At 44.9% G+C, this 9122-nt stretch overlaps 1 non-coding gene across 1 annotated transcript; it reads right to left on the bottom strand.

Moving 5' to 3' along the window:
• Positions 1–4372: 4372 nt before the first annotated feature.
• Trnav-aac lies at positions 4373–4445 on the bottom strand. Its single transcript has one exon. It is a non-coding gene; the product is annotated as a tRNA-Val (tRNA).
• Between the last annotated feature and the right edge of the window lie 4677 nt (positions 4446–9122).

Raw genomic sequence — 9122 nt, 5'->3', positions numbered from 1 at the left:
TCTAAAATCAAAATCGCATTAAACATGTGTTTTTAATGTCCAAATATTTTTATCTCTGAGTTTCCCAATACACTTTATTTTTTGATATGGAGCACTGACCCCAGGGGCACTTTACCACCGAGCTACATTCCCAGACCTTTTTATTTTTTATTTTGAGACAGGGTCTCTCTAAATTGCTTAGGGCCTCTGTTAAGATACTCAGGCTGGTCTTGAATTTACAAATCTCCTGCAATCACAGGCATGCACCACTTCACCTGGCTTTCCCAATGCATTTTAGACACTTTGATTAACTTTCAGTTCAGTGATGAGCAGAGGTAATGTTAAGGAGAGGGTGAGGACACTACTGGCTCAGGGATGTGGCCACAATTGTGGCTTGTGTGATGGACTTGGGGTAAAAACTGAAAAATCGGTTGAACACACAACCAAGTAGAAAAAATATTCCCATCTTGACCTTTCTGCATCAAATTAACTAGAAATAACCAGCTACATTCTGGTGGTTTTCATGGACCTAATGACTTAATGAAGAGAATCATCCCTTCCCATTTGTGTTGCTTTTGATCTGACTTATACTGACCTTCTGCTCTTTCTCTTAACTGAGCACTGTGACTGGCCAATGGGAAATTAGCAAACATGACAAAATTCTTGATAAAGATTATTTGTTTTTCCTGCTTGTTTTTAAAATTTTTAAATAGATTTAATTTTATAAAGCAATTTTAGGTTCACAGTGAAATTTGGTGTAAGGTACAGTGAGTTCTCCTACATCCCCTGCATCATCCCCTTCCTCCCAACCTCCTCCACCATCAACAAGGTGCACCAGAGTGGTGCATTTGTTATGACTGAGGAACCTATACTAACACATCATTGTGACCAAAGTCCATGCCTCACGTTGGGCTCAGTCTTGGTATTGTGCATCCTCTGGGTTTGAGCAAATGATTCACTATCCACCATTATTGTGTCATACAGAATAGTTTCACTGCTCCAAAATTCCTCTGTGCTCTGCCTATCTATCCCGTTCTCCTAACGTCTGACAATCCTAACGTCTGACAACCAATAATCTTTGTGTCTCCATGGTTCTGTGCTTTTTCAGATGTCCTAGTTAGTCAGACAGTATGTAGCCTTTTCAGATGGCTTTCTTTCATTTGGTAATGTGCAGCAAAGTCCCTTTATGTCTTTTCATGGCTCATTAGCTTGTCACATTTCAGCCCTAAGTAATACCCCACTGTCTAGATGCTCCAGCGTTTATGCATCAACAAGTTTATGCATCTGAGGGACAGAGTGACTGAGTTGCTTAGTGCCTCACCATTGCTGAGGCTGGCTTTGAACTCATGATCCTCCTGCCTCAGCCTCCCAAGCCAGGAGGATCTGAGTTCACAGCCAGCCTCAGCAATGGTGAGGTGCTAAGCAACTTAGTGAGACCCTGTCTCTAAATAAAATACAAAATAGGGCTGGGAATGTGGCTCAGTGGTTGAGTTCAATCCCTGGTATTCCCCCACCAAAACAAACAAACAAACAAACAACAAAAAACAAAACAACAACAAAAAACACTAAAGTGACTACCATTTTGTATCCCACCAGCAATTAATGACAGTTCCTGTTGTCATACATGCTTGTCAACATTAGGTGGTATTATGGTTTTGGAGTTTTGCCATTCTGATAAGTGTGTGTACTACTTCAGTGTCATTCTAATTTGTAACTGCCGCAGTCTGGCTGGGCACACAATCACGAGCCACCACACAGCTTGTAGATTCAAACAGCAACTCTTTATTCCCAAACTCACACCAGCCGTCTACAAACACGTTCTGGGGAAATCCACGTTCTTTGCCCAAATCCACTTCCACTGGGCTTCTGTCTCCCCCAAAAATATACTGTCTGAATCCCGTGAGAACTCAAGGGGAACTCAGGCAGCAGGATACGCCCTATTCCCAGCAGGAATAATCTTAAACCTTAAACCTGGAACCTAAACTGGGAACGCCCTAAACCTGATTATCTTAAACCGGGAACACCCTAATCCGCCCTGGTCCTTGAGCAAGGTCACCTACATTCAATGTCACTGCAAAATGTCAGCAACATGGGGTACGCTGGCAAGGAAATTGTCATACCTACTTGGCTAATGGCTCCCAGCATGTAACTCCCTGATGACACATGAAATTGAACGCTTCCTGAGCCCATTTGTGTCTGCATTTCTTCTTTGGTGAGGTATTTGGTCAGCTCTCTTGACCAGTTTTAAGTTAGGTCATTCATTTTCTTATTTTTTTTTTCAATTTATTAGTTATTGATGGACCTTTATTTTTTTATTTATTTGTTTATATGAAGTGCTGAGAATCGAACCCAGTGTCTCACACATGCTAGGCAAGCGCTCTACCACTGAGCCACAACCCCAGCCCCCATTTTCTTATTGTTGAGTATTAAGTTTTCTTGGTATATTTTGGATAACAGGCATTTATCAGATATGAGTTTTTAAATGTTTTCTTCTAGTCTGCAACTTCTCGTGTCTTGATAGCACCTTTTGCAGAGCAGAAGTTTCTGACTTTAATGAAGTCCAGATCATCCATATGAAATATGTTTGCTTTTTCACTGATCATACCTTTAGCATTGTATTTACAAAGTCACCCTTAGACCAAGTTCTATTAAGTCATCCTCTAGGAATTTCAAAGTTTTTGCCTTTTGCATTTAGGTCTATGGCACATTTTGAATTAATTATTGTGAAGATGTGAAGTCTGTGTCTAGATTTTTTTTTTTCATGTGGGTGGTGTTGTTCTAGCATTATTTGTTGAAAAGAGTATCTTTTGTCTGTTACATTGACAATATTTGTGTCCATCTATTTCTGGGTTCTACATTATGTTCCATTGGTCTATTTGTCTACTTTTTCATTAATACCACCATAACAAGGTAGCCATCAGCCAGGAGTGTGTGAGCAGGGAAGGAAAATGGAGGGTGACTGAAGACCCCAGGGAAACATTTTCTCAGATGATTGTGTGTGTGTGTGTGTGTGTGTGTGTGTGTGTGTGTCACACACAAGTCTGTAAAGACTTATCCGGATTTACTATCTGCACTTTCTCCACTTCTATTTTTCCTTAAATGCCGAAGTCCGGCTGCAGCAAAATAAGGGGGGGGGGTGATGAACAACTTGTGTACCTTGATACAGCAGGAGTGGGAGCCGTTTATTGCAGGACAGGAGCAGTATTTATACATTCCACACAGCTTATCTAATTAGCATAAACTAGATACATCAGTCAACCAATCAGGAATCTCCACACTTAATGGCTCGCTTTTGTTACTTCTCAAACCACTCCCTCTGGCATTTTTCCAGGCGCCATCCAGACTTGTTTACAGACTCTAACACTTAAAACCTTCTTTTTGGCACCATTACTTCTTGGCAACTTCTGGTCACGTGACCAATGACCCCTACCCATCTAGGATCACTGGTCACTCCCAAGTCCCTCTCTTTCTTGACTTCTCAGAGAGAGGAGAGGAGCTGTGCTTCTTGAAACGATCCTTAGTCTAACCCCCAGCAGGCCTCCGGAGTGCCTGTCCACCGCTGGCCCCTCTGGGCAGCCCTGGTCTCCACCCTTCTCAGCGGCCTCCTCAGGAGGGGTCTCTGGCCTTTCTTCTTATACTCTCTGCCTGGGGGCTTTGTCCACCTCGGGCTCCAGTAATGTCCAGTGCAGTCCCTCAGCCTCCAGGTTTGGATACCTCAGGACGCTTGGGTTTTTAAAGTGACTTCTGGTGTCCGAAGTGGAATTCCCAGTTTGTCCCCAGACAACCCTGCTGCACCCAGTCTCTCCTGGTTCATTGAACGACAAGGCCCTCCAGGTTTTCTGGAAAACCTTCCCAGGAGTCATCGCTGATTGTATTCTTTCTCTCCCTCTTCACACCCATTCCTCTTGGCTTTGTCCTTGAAATGTCCCCAGACTCTATTCCTCACCACCTCCACTGTCACCACCAGGAGCTCCGAGGAGGGGACGTGCATCCCCTTGCCTTCCTTCTGTCCGTACAAAATCTTCTCCCCAGAGGTGGCAGAAAGACCTTCAAATCACTCGTAAAGCATCGTTTCGCGGCTTAAAATCCGAAGCCTCCTCATTTTACCAGAGAACAAGGCAAACTTCTTTGAAGTGGACCCGCTCTTCTCCCCCGGGGCCTGTGGTCTCCTACGCGCTCACTGCGGACGCCCTGCGAGCGCCCAGGCTGTGCAGCCAAGCTGTGCACTGCACCACGCAGACCAAACCGGCTTTCAGGGAGCGCAAGGAAGTAAGTCTCAGCGCTACTATTATATCATTCTTTTGATTGAAAATTCTGAGTTGCAAACGAAGGTGGAGGTTTGGGATTTGGTTTAAATCAGAACAGAGTCAACTTACAAAAGTAAGTGCACTGCTGTTTCCGCCCGGTTTCGAACCGGGGACCTTTCGCGTGTTAGGCGAACGTGATAACCACTACACTACGGAAACGGTGCTGAGCGTCCCCTTTTCCTATCTCAATTAGTTAAAACTCAGCTAACCACGTCCTTTCAGGGCTCGAAGGGTCCAGAGCGGCTCCCGGGAGGGCCTGCTCCGGGAGGGGCTGCTGCAAGTGGCTTGGCACATTCTCTTCTCGGCTTAGGCGCTCCCGCTGTCATCTCTCCCCGCCTGAAAACCAGGACCTGATGGGCTCTTTGTGCTTCACGCCACAGCCTGTCCGTCACCTGCGGCGGCGAGGCTCCTTCAAACTCCAGGACCACCTAGGTGACACGCTTTGAGGACTGAAACCCAAATCAGGCGACTCAGCAAAGGCAGGGAACAGGAGAGAAATAGCCGGGTGTGTTTGGGAGGCTTAAAACCAAGACAGGACCAAAGAGTCTTTTAAAAGTGTGTATAGGCATGCACACACGCGCATGCACACACCACGCATGCACACACGCGCATGCACACACCACGCATGCACACACTCGCATGCACACACGCGCACGCACACACCACGCATGCACACACGCGCATGCACACACGCATGCACACACGCGCATGCACACACACGCATGCACACTTCTTTTTACTCTTCTATGTGTTTATTGGCGGCTTCTTCGTGCCTATCCATAGGGGCAACCCGGGACTCCCGGGACAGAAGACCGCCTCCCAGTGTCTCTCCGGGGAGCTCCTGGGACCGCGCTTCACATTCCAAAAGCTGCCAGGGAAGGAGCTAGCAAGCAGCCTGCACACGGTTCTGATTACGTCCTGGATGTTATATTTGGTCCTCAGCTTAGCCTCCGATCACAGGTCAGTGGTAAAATAACAGGGAGATTTGACCGCCCCCCCCAATGACGTTCTTTAGTATTTTGACCTCAAATTAATGGTCATTCTTTGTCACTACCAGTATTTTGCTAACCCTTGGGGTTCCATGGAGATGAGAAATCATAGCTGACACAGACCTAACTGTAATGATGGCGAATTAAGAAAAGCGTTTGCTTTCTTTCTTTCTACCCTACACAGAACATTAAGGGACTGTAAAGGAGGGAATGCACAGGACCAAGATCAGAAAATAGAGGGAGGAAGTAGGATTTGGAGGCCAGAGAGCAGCACAGTTAGTGTTAATGGGGTGTGTGTGGGGGGGACTCCTGTGTTCATTTTTTTAAACAAAAAACCTTCCTTTTTAAAGTCCACATGTACTGGTACATTTTAAAGGCCACAGCATTGGCACATGCACACCTACTCTATTGCTTCCCATAATAGTCAATATTTTCATTTACCACTCGGATGGTGGCATCACTGTTGAATATGATTCTGAAAGACTAACTCTGCAATTACCCTTTATATGTGACACAATCTCTGCCTTTGGACTTTGGGTTTGAGGGTCTTGTACAACTATATGTGACACAATCTCTGCCTTTGGACTTTGGGTTTGAGGGTCTTGTACAACTAGGAGAAGGCCCGCGCAGCCAGGTGTAAATCATCTTAACTCCAGGTGGCTGCATCAAGGTAACAGCCTCCAGCAGGAGCTGGTAGCCATTGTATTCTCCTTCCTGCTGTAATGGACACATCCAGCTGTCTAGTTCTTCTGGTCCAACAGAGGTAGAGCAGCATCTCAATTTCTCTGCATTTTATAAATTACTAACAATATTCAATTGTTAGAGTCTGTAAACAAGTCAAAATAACACCTGGCATTTTGCCAGGGGAATGTTAGAGTTCGTAAACAAGTCTGGATGGTGCCTGGCAAAATGCCAGAGGGAGTGGTTTGAGAAGTAACAAAACCGAGCCATTAAGTGTAGAGATTCCTGATTGGTTGACTGATGTATCTAGTTTATGCTAATTAGATAAGCTGTGTGGAATGTATAAATACTGCTCCTGTCCTGCAATAAACGGCTTCCACTCTTGCTGTATCAACGTAAACAAGTCATTCGTCCCCCCCCTGATTATTCTGCTGCAGCCGGACTGCGGCAGATGGTGGCCCGTTACGGGGAGCCCCGGGACACTCGGGGGTAAGTGACGAAAAAAAGCTGCCCGTCCATAGATAGGACGGGGGCAATCTGCTCGTCCCTAGGCAGATAGGGCGAGAGGAAAAATGGCCATTTCAAGAAAATGGAGAAGATTGATACAGTATGTTTGTGTCTTGTTTTGTCTCAGTGTATTGTATTGTCTTTGTGATGAAAATATGGAAGGGGTGAGAAGTAAATTACTAAGGGAAGAAGGCACCCCAGTGGAACCAAGAATAGTTAGGGCATGTGTTGATAAGAGCCCAGGAACTCTAGTCAGAAAGAAAAAGAAAGTTCAGAAGAAGAAGGATTATCAGGAAAAAAGTTGCAGCAAAAGGCTATTACTAAATACTTTTCGTTACCGGAGGGTGCGTGAAGCGGAGAGGCGGCTGCCGAGTGTGCAAGCCGGTCACAGCGCAGCAAGGATTTTCCAAGAGGCGGCGGCGACTGGCCCTTCCCCGCCTCCTGGCCGGGGAGCTGGCTCTTCCACTGCCGCGAGCCCAAATCTAGACCTGACCTGGAGGCACAGTCTCGCAGGCTCTTGCTCCCTGTGCCCAGTAGCAGTTTGAGTCCGGGACACTCCCCAGGGCCATCTGGGGCTGCCCAGGCACTACAGCCAGCAGAAGACGCTACTGGTGTCCCTGATGTTTGGTCATTTTCAATGCCAATAACTAAGCTACAATGGTTCTCCCACACCTGGAAGCTGATGAGTAATGAGCACTATTAATGCTTATTTCAAATGCAAAAAAACCTTGAGATAATGTACTAAATTGTTCAGAAGGTTGTTTTCTTAGTAGAATGCTACAGGATTTTCTTTAGCCATCCGGAGTTCCTGCCTTCGTCCCAGTGCCGGTAAAGACCAAGGTGGAAGAATTTCCAGTGTTGCTGAAAACCGGACAAGACTTTGGCTGAGAAACAGACGAGACTTCGGATCAAGCTAGCTGCCTGCAGAACTTACCTGGACTGTGATTTAAGCTAGCTGCCTGCAGAACTTACCTGGACTGTGATTTACCTGGACTGTGAGTTAATCTATTGAGACACTGCTTTACCTGGACTGAGACAACAAACTGTAATCTATAACAAATTGTAACTCGGTATCTTTGCTAACGGTGTCATTGCTGGTATAATTTTTCCAAGGGCTTCTTGCATGGAGCCATCAATTGGCTTGGTATTGTGGCATTTTGTATCCTCCCTTTCTGTTTGTAGCAGGTTATTTATGGTGTTTCTGTAAAAACCACTATGGTCGTTATTTAAATTACCAAAAAGGGGGAAATGTTAGAGTCTGTAAACAAGTCAAAATAACACCTGGCATTTTGCCAGGGGAATGTTAGAGTTCGTAAACAAGTCTGGATGGTGCCTGGCAAAATGCCAGAGGGAGTGGCTTGAGAAGTAACAAAAACCGAGCCATTAAGGTGTAGAGATTCCTTGATTGGTTGACTGATGTATCTAGTTTATGCTAATTAGATAAGCTGTGTGGAATGTATAAATACTGCTCCTGTCCTGCAATAAATGGCTCCTACTCTTGCTGTATCAACGTACACAAGTTATTCGTCACCCCCCCAGTTATTTTGCTGCAGCCGGACTGCGGCATTCAATGTTAAAATCTTTTAAGTTCAATCTTTTTAAATCTTTCTTCTCTCTCTTGGGGTTGATGAGCTTTCAGTCCCTATTCTTTATCCATTTCCTACTGAGCGTGCTGTCTCTGATCTTGCTGATTTTCATGTCTCACTACTAAATAATATAGATTAAAATCTTGTCATTTAAAGTATTTTAAATATCTTCTCTTTTCTCAGACCTTTCTGAATAGTTCCCACTGTGACCTTCCTTGAACATATCTTTGAGTTAGATGAAGCAGTTCATACCAGCATTTTGCTGTAAGATGTTTGTGCTTTCAAAACTCTTTTTTAAAAAGTTCTCTTTGCCCTAGATTTTTTTACTAAGGACTGAACCCACGGGTGCTTAGCCACTGAGAAACATCCCCCCTTTTATACTTTATTTAGAGACAGGGTCTTCCTGAGTTGCTCAATGCCTCACTAATTTGCTGAGGCTGGCTTTGAACTCGCGATTCTCCTGTCTCAGCCTCCTGGGCCGCTGGAATTACAGGCATGCGCTACCGCGCTGGGATCTTTGCCCTAAATCTTTAAGACATTTTTTTAAAAATATACATTTTTTTTCCTGCATATATTTCTATTATTTTTGTCATATATAGGTGTTAAACTTTCTAGACATTTTATAAACTTTCTAGACATTTTATAAACTTCGTAGATAATTCTATGTTAATAAAGATAGAATAAAAGACGTCTTGTGTCTATCAATCTAGGGGGGACTCCTCTTTTTGATGTCTTTTTCTGAATGCACGACGTGATCCTCCCAACTTGACTCTGACCCCAGCACTGACAGGCCTGGATTCCCCTCCACATGCAAAGGCAAGACTCTCCAGACCATGTGCTCACGGGGACAGAACGTCTAGAAGGTCAGAGGCAGAACCCAGAGCTGAATGGACCCATGGGCTAAGGGTACATTCATATTTTCATGGCTTTATCAGGCACTGGGGGAAGACACCTTTGTGAGCCTCTGTTAGAGTCTGTAAACAAGTCAAAATAACACCTGGCATTTAGCCAGGGGAATGTTAGAGTTCTTAAACAAGTCTGGATGGTGCCTGGCAAAATGCCAGAGGGAGTGG

Source organism: Marmota marmota, unplaced genomic scaffold (genome assembly GCF_001458135.2).
Source record: "Marmota marmota marmota unplaced genomic scaffold, marMar, whole genome shotgun sequence".
Classification (NCBI taxonomy): Eukaryota; Metazoa; Chordata; class Mammalia; order Rodentia; family Sciuridae; genus Marmota; species Marmota marmota.
Note: the sequence above shows the minus strand (reverse complement) of the source record. Positions and strands in the feature narration are given on the sequence as shown.